At 39.1% G+C, this 26776-nt stretch overlaps 1 protein-coding gene across 4 annotated transcripts in view; it reads left to right on the top strand.

The window, feature by feature from the left end:
* Positions 1-26776, top strand: part of FGF13 (fibroblast growth factor 13) — a 523122-nt gene that overhangs the window by 149457 nt on the left and 346889 nt on the right. The gene's annotated exons all lie outside the window — the stretch shown is intronic.

Genomic DNA, 26776 nt, shown 5'->3' with positions numbered 1-26776 from the left:
TTCATTGATTAGCTCTAGTAGTTTTCTGGTGGCGTCTTTAGGATTCTCTATGTATAGTATCATATTATCTGCAAACAGTGACCGTTTTACTTCCTCTTCTCCAATTTGTATTCCTTTTATTTCTTTTTCTTCTCTGATTGCTGTGGCTAGGACTTGGAAAACTATGTTGAATAATGGTGGTGAGAGTGGACATACTTGTCTTGTTCCTGATCTTAGAGGAAATGCTTTCAGTTTTTCACCATTGAGAAGGATGTTTGCTGTGGGTTTGTCATATATGGCCTTTATTATGTTGAGGTAGGTTCCCTTTATGCCCACTTTCTGGATAGTTTTTTGTTTTTTAATAAATAAATTTATTTATTTATTATTTTTGGCTGCGTTGGGCCTTCGTTGCTGCGGGCGGGCTTTCTCTAGTTGCGGCGAGCAGGGGCTACTCTTTGTTGTGTTGTGCAGGCTTCTCATTGGGTGGCTTCTCTTGTTGCGGAGCACAGGGTCTAGGTGTGTGGGCTTCAGTAGTTGTGGCACACGGGTTCAGTAGTTGTGGCTCACGGGCCCTAGAGTGCAGGCTCAGTAGTTGTGGCTCATGGGCTTTGTTGCTCCGCGGCATGTGGGATCTTCCTGGACCGGGGCTCGAACCCGTGTTCCATGCATTGGCAGTTGGATTCTTAACTACTGTGCCACCGGGGAAGCCCAGGAGAGTTTTTATCATAAGTGGGTGTTGAATTTTGTCAAAAGCTTTTTCTGCATCTGTTGAGGTTATCATATGGTTTTTATTTAATTTGTTAATATGGTGTATCACATTGACTGATTTGTGTATACTGAAGAATCCTTGCATCCCTCGGATAAATCCCACTTGATCATGGTGTATGATCCTTTTTCTGTGTTGTTGGATTCTGTTTGCTAGAATTTTGTTGAGGATTTTTGTGTCTATTTTCATCAGTGATATTGGTCTTTAATTTTCTTTGTGATACATTTGTCGTTTTTTGGTATCAGGGTGATGGTGGCCTTGTAGAATGTGTTTGGGAGTGTTCCTCCCTCTGCAATTTTTTGGAAGAGTTTGGGAAGGATAGGTGTTAGCTTGTCTCTCAGTGTTTGATAGTATTTGCCTGTGAAGCCCTGTGGTTCTGGACTTCTGTTTGCTGAAGATTTTTAATTACAGTTGCAATTTCATTACCTGTGATTGGTCTGTTTATACTTTCCAGTTCTTCCTGGTTCAGTCTTAGAAAGTGGTACCTTTCTAAGAATTTGTCCATTTCTTCCAGGTTGTCCATTTTATTGGCATACAGTTTCTTGTAGTAGTTTCTTATGATCCTTTGTATTTCTGCAATGTCAGTTGTAATTTCTCCTTTTTCACTTCTAATTTTATTGATTTGACTTCTCTCCCTTTTTTTCTTCATGAGTCTGGCTAAAGGTTTATCAATTTTGTTTATCTTCTCAAAGAACCAACTTTTAGTTTTATTGATCTTTGCTATTGTTTTCCTTGTTTCTATTTCATTTATTTTTGCTCTGATCTTTATGATTTCTTTCCTTCTACTAACTTTGGGTTTTGTTTGTTCTTCTTTTTCTGGTTCCGTTAGGTGTAAGGTTAGTTTGTTTATTTGAGATTTTTCTTGTTTCTTGAGGTGAGATTGAAGTGCTGTAAACTTCTGTCTTAGGGCTGCTTTTGCTGCGTCCCATAGCTTTTGGGTTGTCATGTTTTCATTGTCATTTGTTTCTATGTATTTTTTAATTTCCTCTTTGATTTCTTTAGTGATTGCTTGGGTATTTAGTAGAGTATCGTTTAGCCTCCGTGTGTTTGTGTTTTTTACACTTTTTTCATGCAATTGATTTCTAATCTCATAGCATTGTGGTCGGAAAAGATGCTTGATATTATTTCAATTTTCTTAAATTTTCTGAAGCTTGATTTGTGACTCAAGATGTGATCTATCCTGGAGAATGTTCTGTGTGCACTTGAGGAGAAAGTGTATTCTGCCGCTTTCGGGTGGCATGTCCTATAAATATCAATAAATCTATCTGTTCTATTGTGTCATTTAAAGCTTGTGTTTCCTTATTTATTTTCTGTCTGGATGATCTGTACATTGGTGTAATTGGGGTGTTAACATCCCCCCACTATTATTGTGTTACTGTCGATTTCCCCTATTATGGCTGTTAGTATTTGCCTTATGTACTGAGGTGCTCCTGTGCTGGGTGTAGAAATATTTATAATTGTTATATCTTCTTCTTGGATTGATCATTATGTAGTGCCCTGCCTTATCTGTTTTAACAATCTTTATTTTAAAGTCTCTTTTATCTGATGTAAACATTGCTACTCCAGCTTTCTTTTGATTTCCATTTGCATGGTATATCGTTTTTCCATCCCCTCACTGTCAGTCTGTATGTGTCACTAGGTCTGAAGTGTGTCTTTCATAGACAGCATTATATACGGGTCTTGTTTTTGTATCCATTCAGCCAGTCTGTGTCTTTTCGTTGGAGCACTGAAACCATTTACATTCAAGGTAGGTATCGATATATATGTTCCTATTACCATTTTCTCAGTTGTTTTGGGTTTGTTTTTGTGGGTCTTTTTCTTCTCTTGTGTTTCCTGCCTAGAGGAGTTCCTTTAGCATTTGCTGTAAATCTGGTTTGGTGCTGCTGAATTTTCTTAGCTTTTGCTTGTCCGAAAAGCTTTTGATTTCTCTGTCAAATCTGAATGAGATCCTTGCTGGGTAGAGTAATCTTGGTTGTAGGTTTTTCCCTTTCATCACACTAAATATATACTGCCATTCCCTTTTGGCCTGCAAAGTTTTTGCTGAAAGAGCAGCTATTAAGCTTATGGGGATTCCCTTGTATGTTATCCCTTGCTGCTTTTAATATTTTTTCTTTGTATTTAATTTTTGTTAGTTTCACTAATATGTGTCTTGGTGTGTTTCTCTTTGGATTTATCCTGTATTGGACTCTTTCCCCTTCCTGGACTTGGGTGGCTCTTTCCTTTCCCATGTTAGGGAGTTTTTCGACTATAATCTCTTCAAATATTGTCTCAGACCCTTTCTCTTCTTCATCTGGGACCCCTATAATTCGAATGTTGGTGCGTTTAATATCCCAGAGGTGTCTGAGACTGTCCTCAGTTCTTTTCACTTTTTCTTCTTTATTCTGCTCCTTGTCAGTTATTTCCACCATTCTGTCTTCCAGCTCACTTATTCGTTCTTCTGCTTCAGGTATTCTGCTCTTGAGTCCTTCTAGTGTATTTTTCATTTCAGTTATTGTGTTGTTCATCACTGTTTGTTTGTTCTTTAGTTCTTCTAGGTCTTTTTTAAACATTTCTTGCATTTTATCGATCCGTGCCTCCATTCTTTTTCTGAGATTTTGGATCATCTTTACTGTCATTACCCTGAATTTTTTTTCAGGTAGATTGCCTATTTTCTCTTCATTTATTTGGTCTTAGAGTTTTTTACATTGCACCTTCATCTGTAACATATTTTGTTGTCATCTCATTTTTTTTGATGGGTGGGACTGTGTTCCTGTCTTGCTGGTTGTTTGGCCTGAGGCGTCCAGCACTGGAGTTTGCAGGCAGTTGGGTAGAGCCTGGTCTTGGTGTTGAGATAAGGACTTCTGGGAGACCTCACACTGATGAATATTCCCTGGGCTCTGAGGTTTTCTGTCAGTCCAGCGGTTTGGACTTGGCCCTCCCACCACTGGAGCTCAGCCTGGGAACTAAGATCCTGCAAGGCATGTGGTACAGCAAAAAAAAGAAAAAAGAAAAAGAGAGAACAATAACAAAGAATAAAAAATAAAATAAAAAATATATTAGAAAAGATAAAAATATAAATGAAATAATAACAAGGCAAAACAGAACCATAGCAGAGAAAAAAAAAAAAAAAGTCTGGAAAAGGCCATGGGGACAGGGCTCAGGTGGGGCGATGGCCTAGGCTCAGGACCTGGGTGCTGGAAAAGGCCTGGGTGTGGTGGTGCTTAGGCTCAGAACCTGAGTGGCTGGAAAAGGCCTTGGGGGGCGGGGCTGAGACTCAGCTCATATGGAGGAAGCCCCCAGCGGGCTGAGGTTCAGGCCCAGGGTCACAGCAGGCTCGCCATGGCCCGAGCAGTCACGGGAGATGGTAGCCGTGTTCCCCTCTGATCCCCCATTCCCTGAAGGTCTCTCCCCATCCCTGCTGATCCCCGCACCATGGGTGGGCCCTTCCAATCGTGGGAACCCCTCTCCTCCCCCAGGCACCCCTCAGAGAAGCTGGTCCCGTCCTGCCTCCACTTTTCCTCCTCCCCCTTCCCCCCCACGTCCTACCCAGTCATGCGATTCCTCCTGTCCCCATTGACTTTTAAAAGCTATTTTGGAAAAGTTGCAGAAAAGAATTATTAAAAAAAAAAAACAAGAAAAGGAAGACAAAAGGTAAATATAAATACTTCAAGACTTTCAGAAATAAATAAGAAACTAAAAACAAAAGCCCAGGGTTCCTGTGATTATATTCATAGAGTGGAAATAAACCATTCTTCTGAAAAAAAATTTTAACCTTTGATCAAATCATTGCAAGAGGATTTTAAAACTGTATTGAAAAACTGAAGGAGGAGATCACCTGAAACTTATGAATGTTGGTGAAAATTTAGTAAAAGAGGACATTGATGATTATAGATATGAATATTTAGATGGCTTTGGATTCATTTCATCTGTTGGAGAGTCTGTTACAGAGGATACGTGTTATTGTTAATATGCAGATGTGTGTGATATAAAGTTGGTAGAAGATAGTTCTTTGATGATAAGTACTGATTTACTGAAGAGTATGAATCTCTGTCTAAAACAAGAGGAAAATGGTAAAGAAGCTGCTTTGTCTATAAAGAAGAGATCTTTAGAGAAGAAAAACAATAATGGTTAAAATAAGGACAGAAAGACTTGAAATAGAGAGTAGTTAGAAAGAAATGTAAGTGCAGAACAAGGAAGAGGAAACACTTCATATATTTAAAGAACCCAGATAAAGTATGTTTGCGTGTGTGTGTGTGTGTGCGTGTGTGCGCACACGTGCTTGTGTGTCCTCTAAAGCAGTAATCTTCTTAGGAGAAAAAACATACCTTTGAACAAATGTATACATTAAATGAAAATAAACGAAAAAAATGTATTCTAAAGAATAAGAAGAAAAACCTTTCCATTTAGAACTACAACAATGGCGTGAGCCCCAGGCAGGAAAAGTAGAAGCCTTCTTAGGAAAAAATATCATTTCTGAAATATAGAAACACTGTCACACTAACTAAAAAGCAGTCTCTGAACATAATAGGAATTATCCTACTTTGTTTAATGAAAGGACAAAATTGACTCTAATTTGGTGAGCTCAGAATGTCAGCTACTTTCAAGCACACAAGCTGTATTTCCGTAGCTATTCATGTCATTTATGAATAAATACTAGAATTAGAGTTTATTTGCAAGATAAATTGCTAAATTGGAAAGGAAAAAACCCATTTACATAATAGCAAAACACGTAATAAATCTGGAGATGTACCTAACAAAATATGTGTCTTTAAAAGAAATATTATGAAATTTTATTGAAGATAATGAACAAAGACCTAAATATAAATAATAGAAGATATATACCATTTAAATGGTTTGGAAGACTCAATATCATACATAAATCAATTCTTCACAAATTAACTTGCAGTTCAGTGCAGTTCTAATCAAACTCCCCCACAAATTTTTTTCCTGGAACTTGGCAAACTTACCCTAAAATTTGTATGGAAAGAGAAAGGGTAAAGATTAGTGAAATCATCTTAGAGAAGAAAAATCAGGTGCGATTAGCTCTTTCAGGTATGAAGCATTGTTATTAACCCATGTTAATAAAAAATGTGATATTAGTACAGGGATAGACAAAAGTACCAATAGAACAAAATTGAAATTCCAGAAACAATCTCATATATATATGAGAACTTGGTATATGACAGAGGGGATATTACAATAGAATAGTCCTGGGACAATTGGTTATTTAGATGGAAAAAAGTAAAATTCCCTACCCTATACCATACAGAGATGTAACCTCCAAATGGATTAAAGACCTAAATGTTAAAAGCAAGAATTATTTGCTTTTGAAAAATTTGAAGAATATCTTAATGATCTCAAACTAGGGAAAGATTTCTTAAAACCATAAAATGAAAACCAGAAAAGAAACGATTGATAAATTTGACTTCATTAAAATTGGAAACTCTAATTGATGAAGTATAACACAAAGAAAATTTAAAATAATGAGCCACAGGCTGGTAGAAGCTATTTTTAGCTCTTATAAATAAGGAAGGATTAATATCCAGAAGCTGTAGTCTAAAAATCATTACGAAAAAGACAAGCAATTCATTAGAAAAATGTACAAAGGATATGACCAGGCATTTTACATAAGGGAAAACCCAATTGACCTGTAAACACATTAGAAAAGGTTCTCAACCTCACTAGTCATGAGGGAAATGTACATTAAATTCAGAATAAGACAGTCCTTCACAACCATCAAATTGGCAAACATTAAAAAACATGAGCATGCCAAGTGGTCATACCAAAGGAAGTTGCAGGGAACTAGGAGTTCTGATGGGAGTATAAATTTATACACTTGCTTTGAAGAGCACTGTAGCAATATCTAGCAAAGTTGAGGATGTGCATACCTTATTATGATCCCATAGTCCCTCTTCTAGATGTTTACTAGGGAGAATTCCTTGCACGTTTAAGAAGACAAACAAGAACGTTTATTGCTATATCAAAAATTAATGTCCAAGAATATGAGAGTGGATTAATATTATAAATGGCAACATACTGGAAGAATGGAAGGCTCTATGGCAGTTTGAATGAATGAACTGTATCCACATGCATCAATACAGATGAACCTGATGAAAACATACAGATTGCCAAAAGGCACGTGAAAAGATGCTCAACATCGCTAATTATAAGAGAAATGCAAAACAAAACTACAATGAGATACCACCTCACACCAGTCAGAATGGCCATCATCAAAGAAATCTACAAACAATAAATGCTGGAGAGGGTGTGGAGAAAAGGGAACCCTCCTGCACTGTTGGTGGGAATGTAAATTGGTACAGCCACTATGGAGAACAGTATGGAGGTTCCTTAAAAAACTAAAAATAGAGCTACCATATGACCCAGCAATCCCACTACTGGGCATATATCCAGAGAAAACCATAATTCAAAAAGACACATGCACCCCAATGTTCATTGCAGCACTATTTACAGTAGCCAAGACATGGAAGCAACCTAAGTGTCCATCGACAAATGAAGGGATATATATAATGGAATATTACTCAGCCATTAAAAAGAATGAAATAATGCCATTTGCAGCAACAAGGATGGACCTTGAGATTATCATACTAAGTGAAGTAAGCGAGACAGACAAACATCATATGATATTGCTTATATGTGGAAACTAAAAAAATGATATAAATGAACTTATTTACAAAATAGAAATAGACTCAGACATAGAAAAGAAACTTATGGTGACCAAAGGGGAAATGTGGGGGAGGGGAGGGATAAATCAGGAGCTTGGTATCAACAGAGACACACTACTTTATGTAAAATAGGTAAACAACAGGGTCCTACTATATAGCACAGGGCATTATACTCAGTATTTTGTAATAACCTATAAGAGAAAAGAATCTGAAAAAGAATATATATATATATATATATATATACACACACACACATATATACACATGTATATGTATAACTGAATCACTGTGCTGTACACCTAAAACTAACACGATATTGTAAATCAACTATACTTCAATTTAAAAAAAAAATAAAAAAATGGAGATATGCCAACACACACACACACACACACACACACACATATGAATCTGAACAATAATGTTGCGTGTACAAAGCAATTTGGAAAAGCATGTTTACAGTACATTTGTGGAAAAGGACAGGAAAATAGTCAGCCATGCCAAGAGGGTCTTTTGGGGCCTTTGTGTAGTGGCCCACGCATAGCCCAGAAGGTTCCCCTGAGGAGACGGTTGGAAAAGTTTAGTCCTATCTCCTGGAGCCTGACAGACCTGAGGCAGTGAAGCAGGCAGACCCTCCTGGACATTTTCCCTTAGAATATTTTCTAAGTCAATGTTCTTACGCTTGAAGAAATCTTTTCTTACCCTTGAAGAAAAGCCTGGTGTCACACCATCTATTATTGTGGCAGTGACTCAGGTACACTGTGTGGTGGCTTTCTGCAGGGGAGAGTTGAGGGGTCAGGTGACACAGGATTTTAGATGAAAAGGCAGAGTTTACAGCTGAAACAAAGGAACTTAAATTGTGGGGTTTTTAAATCTTTTTATGCATCACTGAAAACTTTTTGAAAGAAAAGGGCCCAGTGGTTATTTTTTAAATCACCTAACTTTGGGTTGGTTTTTGTGTAAGATTAGAAAGTCTTTTCTTCAATATTCAGCAGAATTTTCAGGCCTTTGATTGTATTAATAATGAAAGTGATGCTAGATGCTTAAAATTTTTTCCTTCTCTCCATCTCTCCCCCCACCCCTGCCCCCCGCCCACCCTTTTCAATCTTAGAACATAAAAGATGAAGGCAGTTCTGAAGATTAACTTTTGGGTTGATTAATCCTCTTGAACTCAGTGTAACTTTCAAAGAGAAAAGGGGCCACCAGCATAGATCAAATCAGGGCCTCATCTCATGTGGCTATCCAGGCTCCTGTTACCATATTTTAGGTGGTAGGATGAATGGGTCCTGGTGTTTGATCTAAAATCCTCTCTGCATGTATGATAGAACGTGACTGAATTATGTATTCATTTGGATCTTTTTGTCCATTCTGGGAGCCTGCAACTATATACATTTGTTGATGTACAGCTTTGTGCTAATTATAGAAACTATTGTGATATCATTATTGACGAATAGACTTTTTTTCAACTTATTTTGGTACACTTCTTACAACATTATGTTGAGAATCAGTGTGTACAGACACTCTTTTAATATCACTAGATGAATGGTCAAATCAGCAAGTAATATAGGAAACTGGCCCCAGTCCACTGTCTAAGAAAAGACATTTTAGTCATTTATATGACTAGATCCATGGCTGTGGAGGTTTAAAAGTCTCTATAAGTCTCAAAAAGAGTTTTGATCTTAGATGCAATATTAGAATTCTCAATCACCTTGGTGATGTTCTTTGGGAAACTCCAGGAGGGCATGGGCTTTATCTGTTTTGTTCATTGTGGTAGGGCCTAGCACAGTGCCAGGCACATGGTAGGACCTCAGTATTTCTTAAATGAATGGGTGGATGGATAGATGGATGGTTAGAGGAATGGATGGATGGTAAGAAGGAAGAAAGGAAGGGAGGAAGGAGAGATGGTGGGATAAAGCTGCTTTGAAGAGGGCTTCCATGATGAAGGTATTCATTTTGCTGGAAAATTGCCCTTTATATTTAAACTGTCTGCACTCTTACTTTGGATACCCACAGTGCCAGCCACAGGATACTTGCTATTTATGATCTTAAAAATGTTTGAAGCCCATTCCATGGAGTAAGTGAAGAAGATCACATCAAAGAGCCACCGCTCCTTTTCTGGTTTTAAGTTCAAACATAGCATTCAAGATGATGCAGGTATTTGATTGTATAGAGTTAATATTCTCCCAGAAGATAGAAACAGCTGAAGTGTAAATAGCCTCTTTAGACTTTTTTAGTAAACTAATTTAGGAGAATGGCATTCACACAGAAAAGTGCACAAATCCTAAGTGTACAGCTCATTAAATGTTTACAAATTGAACAAAGCATTCTAACTAGCACCCAGATTAAGAAAGGTAACATTACCAGCACTTTAAAAGCCCTTCTTCTGCCCTTTTCCAGAGTTTACTCTTCACCACAAAGGTAACCACTATAATTTCGAACACCATAGATTGGATTTTCCTTTTCTGGACATTTCATATAAATGGGATTATATGTATCTTTTGTGAATGGCTTCTTTCACTTAGCATAATGTTTCCCAGGTTCATTCATATTGTAGCATATGTCATTTCTCATTTATTCTTATTGCTGAGTAATATTCCATTGTATGGATGTGCCAATGGACATGTAGGTTTCTACTTTTTGGCTATTGTGAATAATGTTGCTATGAACATTTATGTACAATTTTTTGTGTGGACATATGTTTTCAGTTCTCTTGGGTAGATGCCTAGTACTGGAATTGCTGGGCCACATGGTAACTCTAGGTTTAACTTTTTGATCAACTGCCAAACTTTTCCAAAGTGGCTGCACGATTTTACATTCCTTTCAGTAGCCTGTAAGAATTCTACCTGCTCCATATCCTTGCCAACACTTGGTATAGTCAGACTTTAAAATTTTAGCCATTCTGATGGGAAATCTGTGTCTTCTTCTCTATAGGTTTTTATGTCTTGTTGTTATACTCAGGAAATACCTCCAAAGCTAACTTTTCTTAATTAACTAATCTTAGGTCATTTCCTATCCAGGGCATTAATTGGAACAAGTAATATTTCCCTGTCTTTTCTGAAATATGTGGAAAGAGCCTTCAAGATTTAGCTCAGGTGCTTCTTCTACTGGAAAACCTTCCCTGACTCTTCTTTGCTGGGTCTGCATGTGGCGGCTTCTCTCTGAAGGCTCATTTCCTTTTTTGTGTCTTTCGGCATTGACCTGACACAAAGTAGGTGCCCAAATGCACCTTTGTTGAGTGACCCTATTTTACTAGTAGACTCCTATTCTGCACCCTATTATCTCAAAGAATCTTTGCACCCAAGTTCTACAAGGGCCTTTGAGGTCATCTGCCCAGTCCTATCACTTTATTGGTAAGAAAGTTGAAACTCAGAAAGAGGAATGGGCATAGCCAGACAACCTGGGCCTAGTGGGTAGGTCTCCTGACTCCTATTCCGGGGTTCTTTCTACCTACCCAGACAAGCTCCTCCATGCATCTTTGCTTCCCCTCTCCTGTTAACTTGCAGAGATTGAAATTAATCTTGGCAGGAAAAAACCCTGTACATTTCCAGGGCTTAAATTGAAAGTCAAAGAAGCAACTCTTTTATCATGGAAGTTTGCATTATCCAGCACTGAGGACGACCATCAGTTAAGCCAGAGAAAGGAAACTTAAAGTGACTTTTCAGCAAATACAGTTTTTAATAATACACATATAATATCTTGTTCTGTTTTATACTCTGATCATGATTAATAATTTCAAATAGCTCAGGAAGAATTAAGAAGATTTACACCCACAGTATTACGCATAAGCACTTAGAGCAAAGAAAGAAATCTTTTTAAAAGATGTTTATTGCTTTCATACCAAATGAGAATCTGAATTAAAATGATTCCCAGCACAATCTTTCGAGCTGAAAGTACATTCAGCAGTTTTCAAAATCCCTTTTAATAACAACAATGCTCTGTAATTTCATGGAGTTGGTATTTTTTCAAACGAGATTAGGGGAAGATGCTGTAAACATGAACTTCCTAATCCCCCATCATGCAGTGACTGACCTGCGCCAATCTTGTTAACACCTGCTCCTCAGATGGAGATGCTAACACACTGCCTGGCTTTCCAGGTTTCAAGCTTTGACCCCTTGGTTCACTGCGAATTTACATAACCTTAGTTCTTCAGTAATTATCTGACCCTCAGTTCCTAGGCTGTAAAATGTGATGATCTTGTACCCATTTCAGAGAAATAATGTATGTAAAGCACCTCGTGCTTAGTAGATATTCGTTATATGGTAGCTACTGTCAGATTCTCTGCTGGAGAAGGCTGTGGACTAGGAAAAGAGGGCTTTGCTGATTCCCCAAATCCCCCAAATATCCCAAACTCATTCATTCATTTATTCATTTATTGAGAATAGATTGACTGCTTCCTAATCCTGTAGTGGGGGTGGGGGTGATATGCAAACAATTTCAACATTCAAGCATGTCATACTCTATATTATTTTTAGCTTATAGATTTCTATAAATAACCATTATTACCAATGCTAAAACCTAGCAGACTAAAACAAGGCCAACAATGTTGGAAAGAATATTTCAATCAAAAAAACCCCAATATATCACATATCATAAGAAGATATGAGGACTTCCCTGGTGGCACAGTGGTTAAGGATCCGCCTGCCAATGCAGGGCACATGGGTTCGAGCCCTGGTCCAGGAAGATCCCACATGCCGCGGAGCAACTAAGACCATGTGCCACAACTCCTGAGCCTGCGCTCTAGAGCCCGCGAGCCACAACTACTGAGTCCACGAGCCACAACTACTGAGCCCACGAGCCGCAACTACTGAAGCCTGCATGCCTGGAGCCCGTGCTCCGCAGCAAGAGAAGCCACCGCAATGAGAAGCCCGCACACCGCCACGAAGAGTAGCCCCTGCTCGCCGCAACTAGAGAAAGCCCGTGCACAACAGACAAATATAAATAAATAGAATACATAAATTATTTTATTTATTTATATTTATGCAGCCAAAAATAAATAAATAAAATAAATAAATTTATTTAAAAAAAAGATATGAACAGATGGATGAGCTAAAGCAACTCCTCCTATCTAAGTAAATGTTAGAAATAAAGCTTCAGGGACTTGTAATTTATACTAGCTCCTGGATCTGGGATACCTCATTGTTGGATTAATGGCCTAAAACAAGCAAAAAATGTAGTTTTGTTTTAGCTAGGAAGACTTTCAGAATGGCGCTGAAATCAGTCATGTGCTTAACCTGGAACTCTCAGAAACCAGGGCTAACTTCTATTTTCTAGAGCAAATACAGAGCAGGAGAAACTCCCAGGAAGACTGCTAGGGCTGGAAAATGCCCCTGACCAGGAGTCGGGAGACCTGGCTTCTCACTCCAGATCAGTCACTGTTTTAGTGTGGGACCTGAACAAGTCACCTTGACGTTGTGAGCTTCAGTTCTCTCATCTGAAAATGCCCTATCCAGGGAAAACTCTTAATTGTAAACTGCATTCTGCAGATTCATAGGGTTCCACAGAGGTGCCTCAGATCACTGAAGGAGGCATTCTGAGACCTCAGTCCGGAATCCCAAGTTCCATGTATACAAAGGGGCTCTTCTCAGGGCTGCATCTGAGTAAAGGGTTTCATTCCAAGCCCCGGGTGAAACTGTCATCCACTAGGCTAAGTGATCCTCAGGGGTTTTCGGTTCTAAGGTTCTGTCATATCTGAGTAGTCAAAGTGGATATCTGTGACATTTTAAAATTACTGATATGTGGGGACTTCCCTGGCGGTCCAGCGGTTAAGACTCCGCGCTTCCACTGCAGGGGGCGTGGCTCAACCCCTGGTCAGGGAACTAAGATCCCACAAACCGCGCAGACCTCCCCCCCCCACACACAAAAAATAAATTACTGATATGTTAGCCAGCCCTTGGCCTGGAATGACAGTGGTAATAGATTTGCCCAGTGTACTACCCAGGTACATCTTACACCTGGATTATTGGATTCTGTGGTGATTCAGGATCATCACAGAAAGGTCGAATTTGACTTAATGTCATCTTACTCTTGCACATTTCTATCTACGCGTAGTATATTTAATAGGGCTCTAAGTATATTTGGTGGGTCTCCAGTAACTAGGATGTTGGATTAATCCATATGTGCCATTCCCCAGCTATGCTAAGCAGCAGAAAGTTTATTGAAGCAGACACTGAACAATTTGAATTTGGGGCAGTGCTTCTCACACTTATATAGAAGATGTCATGGGGAAGAGCCAGAGACGAGGCGTGTGTATGAGTGTTGGTCAATTTTTTATAGACATATAGTAAAGGCTGATTTATTTTAGGCATAGAGTTATTTCAGGCAGTCTGAATTCACTGTAACTGAAAATGGTTCTTTGGAGCGTTTCTATTTCCGAGTGACTACAAACCACATGCACGAAAGCAGAAATCTAGATTTTGTCAGGATACACCCAGCATCTCCAAGAAAATAAACTGGAGGCGTATTGCACATTCTAGTTTAAAACGTAGTGTCCTCCCTCTGAGTGACAGTGGTGCTATTAATGTCATTTTATGTGGGGGAGAGAACTTTGTGGCACTAGTGATGCTTTTATGTGCATTTCTTCATTTAGTTTCAGCCTGTTTATCTGTTTACCTCTTCATTCCTTCATTTTTGCTTCACCCTATTTCTCTGTAGGCTCTAGTGCTTTTGATATTTGACTGCATCCATGCGTTCATGCAATCCAAAACACGGACAGGGCGCTTGCTGCTACAGAGCCAGGTTCTGTGGTAGGCGCTGCTGGGATGCAGAGATTATGAACTGCTCTTGTTAGTATGTTATTGCATTTTGTAAGGTAATGTTTTGCGGGATTATCACTCTAGGTGAGGCTCTTGTTTAAGACATGAAAGAAAATCAATTATTGAATCCAAGATGGAGGTTGGGGGGAAGACTTGAAGGACATGGGTCCTGTATGTCCCTTCTTTTGTCACATCTTATCTTACTATGTCATGTTGATTCATTCATTCCTTACGAAAACGACTGCTTTGAGAGCAGGGTTTTGACTCATGTGGGATTCCTGGGGCCTAGCACAATTGCCCATAGGATTGGCTATGCACATCATATTCAACGCATGAGAGAAGGGGGTCTGAGCTGTAAATTGGGAGGGGCTGCTCTAGAAAAGCAAAATGTGGTGAAGATATACCGCTATGCATTGTTCAACATTTTCATTTATGTCAAGGGTGAGGAAAATTTTAATTGATTGGGCTTTGAACGTGACAGGTAAAGATTTAGATCCCTCCCAAATGTTCATGCCAATCTTATAGCAAAGGTAGATCAGATTGTTCTCCTGACTACCCATTACACAAATGCACTGATCCCCAAAATCAGAAGGAATGCCATGGGATTCCAAAACTTACTGCCATCTGTGCCATGTATGGCTGAATTGAGAAGTCATTTAGTCAGCAAGATAGAAATAACATCTGCCTAGGCAGACAACAAACTCAGACAAGCTTCCCTCTGAGACCCAGCTGCCATTGTGACTCATGGCGAGCTTCCAGCCCAAAAAAGCCAAGAACTGCAGAGCAGAGACACCCTACGAGGGTAGAGACTAGAAAGGGCAGGGGCAGCCCACAAGCCGGTTTTTTGACACTCCTGAACAAATAGGTTCCCATGAACTCATTCGTCTCCAGGGACTCAGGTTGGCAGGTGGGTAGAGAAGAGGGAGAGATGGAAGGGATGAGCGACAGAAACACTTTATTAAGTTGGGTTTATTCCAGGAATGCAAGGCTGGTTCAACAATTGGAAATCTATCAGTGTGACGCATTTGAAGCAAAAAAGCCATATCATCAGTAGATAAAAAAAAGGAAAGTACTTTTAGAGATTTAAAAATCAGGAATGAATGTTCAGTTTTAAGTATAATAGGAATAGAAAGCTACTTGTTTAACATGATATAGTATATTTACTACAAACCAATAGTAAACATCCTAATAAATGGAGAAATACAAATGGCATTTCCAAAAAATTAGGAACAAGACAGGGATTCCCACATCATCAATACTATTCAACATTGTTTTAAAGGTAATCATAATATTAGATGTCATGGAAAAGAAATTAGTTTTATAAAAAGGAAAAGTGACTAAATTGTCATTATTTGAATACAATATCAGCATATATCTATGAAAACCAGAAGATTCAACTGTAAAATCTTGAGAATGAATAAGAATTTGATTAAGTGGCTTGATGCAAAATAAATATAAAAAATCAATTGATTTTATTTATAATAGCACTAGCTAGCCAGAAATAAGACAAAATTCCATTCACAATAATATGTAACTAAAAAAATCACCCAGGAATAAAATTAATTATAAAGATACAACCTATGTGAAAAGCAATAACGTTTTATATAATGGCAGAATACAAGACCTGTTCAAAGTGAGAGACATACCATGCCCCTGCATGGCAAGAATTATTATCTTAAATACTTAGGATATTTTTTTAAACTTGAGATCATGATTCTGAAATTCATGTGGAAGAATAAACATGCTAGCATTGATAAGGACGTCTTGGAGGAAAAGAAGTGTGAGGGGAAAGTTTTCCTGTCAGATATGAATTTGATTATAAACAAATCAGTATGATATTGATCCAAATTGTTGGACAAACAAATGAACAGAACAGAGTAGAAAATATAGATGTAAGTATATATGGGAACCTGCTAATGCTAAAGGAGTTACTGAAGTCAGTAGGGAAAGACTGGCTTTTTAAATTTTTATTTAAAAAAAATCTCTTTAATTTTTATTATTAGGGGGATAAAATTTACATACTATACTATTCACCCATTTAAGATATACAGTTCCTTTGCTGTACACCTGAAACTAACACAGCATTGTTAATCAAATATGCTCCAATATAAAATGTTTTTTAAAATGCAAAAAAAAGTGTATACAGTTCAGTGGTTTGCTTTTTTCCTCTTTTTAAAATTTATTTATTTATTTATTTATTTATTTTTAACATCTTTGTTGGAGTATATTTGCTTTACAATGGTGTGTTAGTTTCTGCTGTATAACAAAGTGAATCAGCTATACGTATACATATATCCCCATATCCCCTAGCTCTTGCGTCTCCCTCCCACCCTCCCTATCCCACCCCTCTAGGTGGTCACAAAGCACTGAGCTGATCTCCCTGTGCTATGTGGCTGCTTCCCACTAGCTATCTATTTTACATTTGGTAGTGTATATATGTCCATGCCACCTCTCACTTCGTCCCAGCTTCCCCTTCCCCTTCCCCGTGTCCTCAAGTCCCAGTTCAGTGGTTTTAAGTATATTTAGATAGTTGTGCTACCATCACCACCGTCAAGTTTAGAACATTTTCATCATCCCATAAAGAAGCCCCATACCCATTAGCAGTTGCTCCTCATTTCTTCCCAACCTGCACCCCTCCAGACTTAGATAACCACTACTTTACTTTGTATCTCTTACCGATTTGTATATTTTGGACATTTCTTATAAATGGAATTATATAATTTTTTGTGACTGACTTCTTTCACTTAGCATAATGTTTTCAAGGTTTATCCACATTGTAGCATGTATCAGTACTTCAGTCCTTTTTAATGACTAAAATAATATTCCATTTTATGGATATATCACATTATCTGTTCAGTAGTTGATGGACATTTGGGTTGTTTCCACTTTGGCGTGACTATGAATAATGCTGCTGTGTACAAATTTTTGTGTGGACATACGTTCTCATCCCGCTTGGGTAGATACTTGGAGAGAAATTGCGAGATCATATGGCAACTCTGACTAACCTTTTGAGGGACTGTCTTGCAATAGCCTTTTAATTTTTGTGGTTATATTGGTAATCATATATGTTTAATGACATTAACTTCCTTTTTTCTTTTATGAATCTCAGAATATTTTATTTCCTTCCTATTTTGTAGCCTTTTCTTTTTAAATTTATTTATTTATGTATTTATCCCAGCTTTATTGAGATATAATTGACATACAGCACTATATGAGTTTAAGGTGTACAGCATGATTTGACTTACATACAAGTTTTTAAATATATGGTGAAGAAAATAAAAATAGAACCTCTTCTTCACAACATACAAAGATAAATTGTAGATGTATTAAAGGTGAAATGTAAAGCGAAAACTACTAAAGTATTAAAAAGCAGTGTAAGAGAATATGTATATGACTTTTGGGTGATGCTCCTTAAGCAAGACACAGATCTAGACTCTTTAAAGAAAAAAAAAAACTTTACAGATTTTATTCCATAAAAATGATCAGTTGGGAGAAGATATTTTCATGTGTCTGACAGAAAATATTTGATATTGCTAATACGCAAAATACGCCTACATTCATAACAAAAAGGAACTACCCAATGGATACATGAACAAAGGATTTAAACAGGCAATTTAAAGGAGAAAGTACAGTTTTGTTGAAGCATTTATTTGGAGTATTAAAAAACTGTAAGGAACCTGAATGAACAGCCATCGGGAAAATACAAAGTTGCACAGGTTCTCAATTCTGCTAATCATCAGGTAACAGCACATTAAAATGAGATGTCATTTTATTTGACACTGGTTCAAATAAAACAGATCAATAACATTGACATTTGCCAAGTGTGTGGGGTAGAAGTGCTCTCCTGATGTCCTGGTGCGGGTGCAAATGACAATAACTTGTTGAGAGATGAATGTGGCAGCATTTATTAGCATTTAAATGCATATACTCTTTGATCCAGCAATCCCATTTCTAGAATGTATCTGATAGGTGAAAGATCACTCGATAAACATATATTCACAGGAAAATTTGTTGAAACATTCACTTGGAGTATTAAAAAACTAGAAGGAACCTGAATGGCCTTCCATAGGGGAATAGTTGAATAAATTGTTACAGTTCTCTACTTTGGAGTAATATGCCGCTAGAAGAAGAATTCTATAGACCTATCTAGTTATCTATAAACTTGAAAGACTGTCACTGTATACAATTAAATAAAACGAGCTACTTTTACAGCTGCATGTATAGTATGATCGCATTTGGTTAAAAAGCAAGCCTAAATATGGGCATATATAGTTTTGTTTGTTTATATGGAAAGATAAACACAAAACTCTTGATGGTGGTCACATCAGGGGCTGGTATTGGATGAGGGAGGGGAATGCTATCATGTTCACTTTAGTTACTTCTGTTTTGTCAGAAAAGTTACAACGTGCCAAAAAGATGAGTTATTTCATTAAAGCTAAAAAGCCCTTGAAATGTAAATAACGCTTATTTAAGGACATTGGAAAGGACCCCCATTACAGAGGATATAAACTAATATGCACAAAGCACGCAGTGTGCAAAGGTCTTTGAATACATTTTCTCATTCAAATCTCCAACTAATCTTAGAGGAAGGGGATGCTGTATCTCCATTTTACAGGTGAAGAAATTGAGGCTCTGTGAGTTTGACTAACTTGCTTGATGTCATGCAGCCCATCAATGGCAGAACCGACGTTTGAAACCCAGTTCTTTTTTTTTTTAAAATTTATTTATTTATTTTTATTTATTTTTAATTTTTGGCTGTGTTGGGTCTTCATTGCAGTGTGCAGGCTTCTCATTGTGGTGGCTTCTCTTGTTGCGGAGCACGGGCTCTAGGCGTGTGGGCCTCAGTAGTTGTGGCACACGGGCTTAGTTTCTGTGAGGCATGTGGGATCTTCCCGGACCAGGGCTTGAACCCGTGTCCCCTGCATTGGCAGGTGGATTCTTAACCACTGTGCCACCAGGGAAGTCCCTGAAACCCAGTTCTGATGGGCTTTGAAATCAGTGTTAAACCCAGCACTATCCAGAACCTGGGAAGATGTGTTATAGATGGTGACATAGATGGGTTCTTAGATCTTTAAAAAGATATACCCAGACATTGTTGGCATAGCGATGATGTGCGTTATAGTCCAAAGAGGACTTTGAGTAGCCAGGGAATCCAGTCTCTTGATTCCATGTTGACCACTGACTCAACAGGGCAATCGTGGGCATGCCTCCCAGATCTCATGAAGTGGATACGTGAGCGGCCTGAATGACCGAAGTAGGAGAATGCTGAATGAGGGCTTGTATCTACATTGTCCTGGTATCTTGTGGGCAGACTAGTTTCCTTCATTGCTGTATTCTCCGAACAGATACTCAGCCTTCCTTTGTAGACCTGGGAGGATGGGCAGTAGTGGAGGGGGCTTATAGGCCTGTCTCTATCTTTAATCCTCTACTGTTCAACCTTGAATCGGACGAGGCCACAGGAACCACACTTGTCTGGTTTTTCAATTCTGCTGATAGAGGTGGGGGATGCCAGTAAAAAACATTCCATTCTTTCCAAGTTAAGAGTCAGTGGAGAGATAAAATTCAGAAGGCAGACAGATGGAGACAGAATGCCAACATTATTACCAATAAAGGTAGCTGATGGGAGAATTTGGCATTAGATCTATAGTGAGAAGTGTTTGCTGACAGTTGTACCTACCCCCCCCCCCCCCACCCCCCTAACTGCCTTCATGTTCAGACGTTGGGACAGCGAACCTGAGGGAAAGGTTAGGCCCACAGGTGCAGCTGCATTTACCCAGGATGCTGATTCTGGTCAGTAAGCGACAGATAAGGCTGAATCCCCAGTACTTGTGGACTTTTAAAAAATTGTGGTAAAGTATACATGACATAAAATTTACCATTGAAAGCATTTTAAAGTGTACAATTCACAATGTCATGCAATTACCACCTCCATTAGTTCCGAAGTATTTTTATCACCCCAAAAGGAAACCTCATACCCACTAGGCTGTACCCCTTCATTCCCTCTTCCTGCAAACCCCTGGTATCCACTAATCTATTTTTTTTATATGAATTTGCCTGTTCCGGAAATTTCAGGAATCATACCTTATGGGGCTCTCTGTGTATGGCTTCTTTCACTGAGCATGTTTTCAAGGGTTCACTTGTGTTGTACCATGTATCACTACTTCATTCCTTTCTATGGGTGAATAATATTCCATTGTATGGATATACCGTGTTTGGTTATCCATTCATCCATTAATGGAGATTTGGGTTATTTCCACCTTTTGGCTATTGTGAATAGTGCTGCTATGAACTTTCATTTTCAAGTATTTATTTGAATACCTGCTCTCGATTCTTCTCTGGTAATATGGGAATTTTATGTTTAACTTGTTGAGAAAACACCAAACTGTTTTCTACACCTGTCTCCTTTTAATATAAATGAGCTCTCCCTGACTGAGCAGTGTAGCCCAATGAATGTGCACTACCAGATTGGTAACTTACTCCTCTTCCTTGTAGTAGGGTAAGTCACAGGTGGGTAGAAGCCAGGGCTATTACTCCAGCTGAAGTCCATTCACGTGTACACGTCCCATGCGGAAATGTAGCACACATACCCAAAGATGACACACAGCTGGGAGGAATAACTGACATCTACGTATTAAACACAAGCTGATTGAGGACCAGGGAGTAATGTACCAGGGAGTGTGACAAACATTGTGGATACAGAAACAAGGAAAATTTTTGGTCCTCCATAGGCTCAGATTTTAAAAGCTGCATGTAGACTTTTAAAAATGAAATAATAAGGTGCTAATCAGAATCCATGGTACATTTAAAAATCTAATTCTCTGAAATACAGATTTAACGTTATAACAGTGATGTCTTTCAATGATAAGTGAGCTCACTCTCACATTATGTCAGTTCATAAAATATTTAAAGGGCTATGTCTAAAAAATTACATATAGTTCAGTTGAGATGAGCACTGTGCAAAATTGAATAAATTACAGTGGATCATCTGTCTTTTAAAAATAATATTTAAATTAAACCCAAAGGAATCATTAGCTGTACTTTATTATTAAAATCAAATATTTTTACTTAAATGGATGTTAATAAGTAGGCAAGCTACACTGCAGTAATTACTTTATATTTGTCACTTTCAGTTTACAGTTGAGAATTGACCATCATCATGTAAAATGTGAATCTGTCCCTAAACTCCTAAGTTCAGGTACCAACAATGAGCTGATTATATCTTCACCTACTGCACTAAACCACTGCCTGGGATATTATACTACCACAGTTCTCCATTCTTGGAATGACTCATAGTCCAAATGACTCACGTACCCAAACCTATGTTCTGCATGATTGGTTACCACATTAGCGTGGGCCACAGAGAATATCCATCTCTTGATAAGAATAACAGCACTATTATATAGATAGAGCATAGCTCAGGCTTTTGAAATGGAAATAGACACAGGTAAGAATGCCTACTTTATCGCTCTGTGTAAATTTCATTTAAACTCTTAGGTAATGTAGACATGCCCATTCTTCTAGTTAATGGCTAAATGCCCAGTATTGTCAAATACCATGATGGAATATTCTGACAGGTCAGCAGTTTTACTCATGTGCTTGAATGTTCAAGCCATTTCCTCTCCATGACAGGCTACTAAACATGTAAACGATTTTTGAGTGTTTTTGACAGAAGAATGGGCATCATTTTCTTTCTAGAGAATAACTGCCTTTGTGGCTTGCTATCATAAGATTTTCACAAATCATACTAGTGAATTTTCCAGGTTGTTCTTTCACCCACAATCATTGAGTATTGTAATGTTTTTGAAACCAAATCCCCCTAAAGTCGAGTTCCTGGGTGAGTTTATGATTAACTTCTCTATCCAAAACTTTATTCCTTTTCTTGTCCCGCCCCTGTTCCTCTTAGGATTGAGAAATATCAAAGAAAAGGGGGACTGAAACGGAGTAGGACCCTGCGTGACCTTCTCAGGTACAAGCCCCTCCATGCTTCCTGCTTCTTGTTTGGCCTTACCAGCATTCCAGATAGTGGACTCAAGCAGTAATGATTAGAACAATAGAGTCACAGGACTCCTAGTTCCTCCTGAAGGGATGTAGGTAACAATCTGATGAATATCTTTGAGTCTTTCTGCATTAACTAAAACCCCCATCCAGGTGGAGGACATGACTACATGCTAACCACAAACTCATAGACCCCAGACTGGTTAGAACTGGAAAGTTGATGATTAAGATTCTTGAAACATTACCCTGTTACCTCACCACCAACCAGTCAGAAGAGTGTCCACAAGCTGATCACACACCCTCTGACCCTTCCCCGTAATGTTGCCTTTAAAAACCCTTCCCTGGGGCTTCCCTGGTGGCGCAGTGGTTGAGAATCTGCCTGCTAATGCAGGGGACACGGGTTCGAGCCCTGGTCTGGGAAGATCCCACATGCCGCGGAGCAGCTAGGCCCGTGAGCCACAACTACTGAGCCTGCGCGTCTGGAGCCTGTGCTCCGCAACAAGAGAGGCCACGATAGTGAGAGGCCCGCGCACCGCGATGAAGAGTGGCCCCCGCTTGCCACAACTAGAGAAAGCCCTTGCGCAGAAACGAAGACCCAACACAGCCAAAAATATAAATAAATTAATTAATTAAAACAGTGTTTTAAAACAAAACAAAATGAAACAAAAAAAACCCTTCCCTGAAAGCCATCAGAGAGTTTGGGTCTTTTGAGCTTTAGCTGTCCGTCCTCCTTCCTTGGTGCCCTGCAAATAAACACTGTACTTTCCTTCACCAAAACTCAGTGTTAGTAGATTGGCTTTGCTGCACGTCAGGCGAGTGAACCCGAGTTCAGTTAGTAACATTTTGTTCAAATGCCTGCTTTCACATTAAATTAAAAATCCAAGTTTGTGTGATTAGTATAATTCAAAAATACCCATTAGAGTCACCTGAAAAAGTTAGGAGCCATGACTAGAACTAGAACACAGGATCAAAGTTATCCAAGCAACTGAGTTCTATTGAAATACTGGGGTTTAGTTGGAAGAACAAAGCTAAGAGGTGGCCAAGCACAGTGCTGAAAATACACTAGGTGCTTAGTATATGTGAGTTAAATGGATGAATACATGTAATTAATAAAAAAAAAGAAAGTCATCCAGAATATAATTTTAGGTGTCAGTGGGAGAAGTCCATCCTGCAGAAGAAACTCAGATTGAAATTCTTGTTCCAATCAGCTCACCGTATATGAGCATCAGTGCTTTTGTATGCAGGTTCTAATCCTAGCTAATCCTCTCAAGAGTGCTATTGTATTCATTTAAATGTGTTATGATGGAAAATAGATCTGCCCATTCTATTTCACATAATAGGAGATTTAAAAGAAACCCTTGCTGTGTCAGCATACACATTGTATTAGTCTACTGAAGGTTGTCTGAACTTCTGTTTTCTTAGTCAAGTCTTGATCTCCCCATCTCATCCCCTAACCCCCTCCAAGGATTTTGGTTCTTAAGTGTCCTTTGGTGTTGCCAATCTAATCTGCATTCTCTTCCTAGCTGCTGAACACCTCTCTTGCCCTCCATTTCTAAATTCCCAGCCCAGCACATAAGTAATGATTCAGTGAACTGAGTTCCTTATTTTCTGAGTCTCATAGTTAACCCATATGACTGGAGAGTGTCTCTAACTGTCTTGGCAGGCTTCTTTACTACAGTGATGAGATGGGGCTATTTTGTGGCTGGGCTTTGGAGTCAGACCGGGACAAGGTACTCAACTTCCCTGTGCCTCACTTTCCTCACTGGTGAAAAGAGAATAATGAGAGTACTTGCCTTATAGGGCTTTTATGAGGATGAAATGAGATACAGCACTAGGAACACTTAGTACAGCCTCTACACACAGTAAATGCTTAATTAATAGAACAAAAGATGATGGTGAACACTGGGGTTCCTCACAGAAAAGTTCTTCCAAGCCACCCTGTTAAACAAACTGCTCTGGGAAAGTATCCCATTGATCTAGTTTAATTTGCTTGAAAATGTAAATAGTCAACCTTTTGGAAAATTGGTGGCCCATCCGTAGTCTTCGGACATGGCTCACATTCTCCTCCTTCCCTCAAATTACAAAGGGTCACTCGGAAATCGAATCTACACGTGCTGTCTGTGCCTGTGGTGTCATCTGAGTCAGGAGACTCGCTTAATTCATTCCTAAAACATGGATGTAGTGCCTGCGATGTGACAGTTGCTGTTCTAGGGATACCAGGGTGAACAAAACAACATCCCTGCTTTCATGAAGCTTCTCTCCCAGTTCAGTTGAAATGCCTTAGGATAGCCAGGGCTGCTTTTCCAGCCTCCTTAATGGTCGGCTCATTACCTTTGATGGAGAATATTAGAAGCGAAATAGGAGTTGAAATTCTCTGCCTTCCCCCTCCTCTGGTTACAGCAGGCTGTTGTTTCCAGGAATAAGCCTAGCACTTCCTCTTTCATCCTGTCTGGGAAATATTGGAATAAGTCATTTCTAGGTTAAGCCTTACCTTATTCTAGGCGTTAGGTTTTCTAACTCTGTTCTAAGGGGGCTAGCACTTCTTGGTGCAAAGGAAAGGATGTCAGACCCAACTAGACTCACCTCAACTCCACTGCTTCCTAGCTGTGTGACCTCCCGCTAGTCATTTCACCTCTCTGAGCCTCAGTTTCTTCATTGTTAATTAAGGATAATGATTACCTCTTTCTTGGGTTGTTGTGAGCATTAAAATGAGAGGATGTCTGTAAAGCACTTCGTACAGGCCTGGCACAAAGTAAGTGCTCAAGAAACGTTAGCTATTACTAGAAAGAGCAACGGAGTAAAGGATGCCCGGTTTCAAATCTCCGTTCCAAGCTTACTAGCTGATTAACATCCAGCAAATTACTTACTTTCACCGAGGATTGGCTTCCTTTTGTGCAAATGGAATTTAATATCTACTTATCCACATGACTGTTCTACGGATAAAGTGAGATAAAAATTTTAACAACACTGTGTGCAACATATTCTTCTGCTCTTCTGACTTCGTTCACTAACATGTTTTGTAAGGTCTTCTGCTTAGCCCTGGGCACAAGTGGAGAACAAGATAGACATCCCTTACTCTCCTGGAGACAAACTAATTAATTAATTAATTAAGCCCAGATGGTGAAAATGTTATGAAGGAAACAAACAGTGCTATTGTAGTGACCAATAGTTGCTTACTTTTAAAGCAAAGGAACAGGGAGGACTTCTTTTAAGAGATGACATCTAAACTGAGATCTCAATGCTGAGAAGGAACTAGCAATGGAAAAGCATTACCGCCAGAGGGAACAGCATGTAGAATGGTGTGGGAAGAGGTTGGCCTGTTCAAAGAGCTAAAAGAAGCCCAATGTCCTGATTATTTTGAAAGAATATACCTATACTGTATTTAGAAAAGTAAGGAAGGGCTGTTGATAGCATCAAATATTCTAGAGAGGTCAAGGGGGTGAGGGCAGGCAAGAAGGTTTATAGAAGGTGATCCTGGTAAGCTTTCTAAAAGTACTTTTGGTATTTTTATCAGTTAGGGTCCCAGCAGGAGACAAGCCGTGGACCCAAGGGAGTAATTAGAGGTTAATTTAATGAAGGGACTATTTACAAAGCTGTGGTCAGAGTTTAGGGTTAATGGCTAAAGGAAACCAACAAGGGAGGGGGCACAGTCCAGGGCAAACAGCAGCTGGGAGTTATTATCACCCCCTGTCCTGATGAAGCTGGGGCAGGGGGTGGTCGCAGAGCCTGGAGAGGGCAACAGCTGTTTGGACAGAGCTGTGGTCTTTGGTGGAGGAACACAGGGACCACCAACCTGTAGCCTAGCACCAAGGAATCTGGCAGTGGGGACACATACCCCTCACCCTTCATTCACTCTCTTGCCAGTGCCTCCTATTGGCCAAACCCAACTGGAATCCAGAGGGGAAGGGAACGGAATTGATTGTAGTCCATTAGAGGTCAGCCTTCTGGAGCACAGAGCACGGTGGAGAGGGATGGAGCATAGATCTGGAAAGATAAGTATCTAACATATATCTGTGCTAGGCTGAATAGTGCCCCCTCCCATGTCTCCCACGTAACCCAGGAACATATGCATGTATTAACTTACATGGTAAAGGGACTTGCTGGTGTGATTAAGTTAAAGATTTTGAGATGGGAGGATTATCCTAGGTTGTCTGGTGGGCCCAGTGTAATCAGAAGGATTTTTATAAGGAAATGGGGGGGGGCCAGGAAATTCAGAGAGGGCGATGTGGAAACTGAAGCGGAGGTCAGAGTGATGTGCAGCCATGAGCCAAGGAATGCGGGCCGCCTTTAGAAGCTGGGAAAATCAAGGAAATGAATTCTCCCCTAGAACTTCCAGAAGGAACACAGCCCTGCTGATGCCTGGAGTTAGCCCAATGAGACCTATTTTGGAGTTTTGACCTCCAGAATTGCAAGAGAAGAATTTTGTGTTTTTTCAGACACTAAGTTTATGGTCTTTTTTTTTTTTTTTTTTTTTTTTTTAACAGCAGTGATGGGAAATGAATAGCATAACCTTCTATTTCTATAGTATTTTTCAGATCTACTAGCAGGTTCACAAACATCACCTCCTTTAATACTCAACAGCAGCTCTTGAGGAAGGAGTTCTTTCCTTCAGTGCATAGAGAGGG

The sequence above is a fragment of the Balaenoptera ricei genome, chromosome X, assembly GCF_028023285.1.
Source record: "Balaenoptera ricei isolate mBalRic1 chromosome X, mBalRic1.hap2, whole genome shotgun sequence".
NCBI classification, from domain to species: domain Eukaryota; kingdom Metazoa; phylum Chordata; class Mammalia; order Artiodactyla; family Balaenopteridae; genus Balaenoptera; species Balaenoptera ricei.
This window is presented reverse-complemented; position numbering and strand designations above follow the sequence as displayed.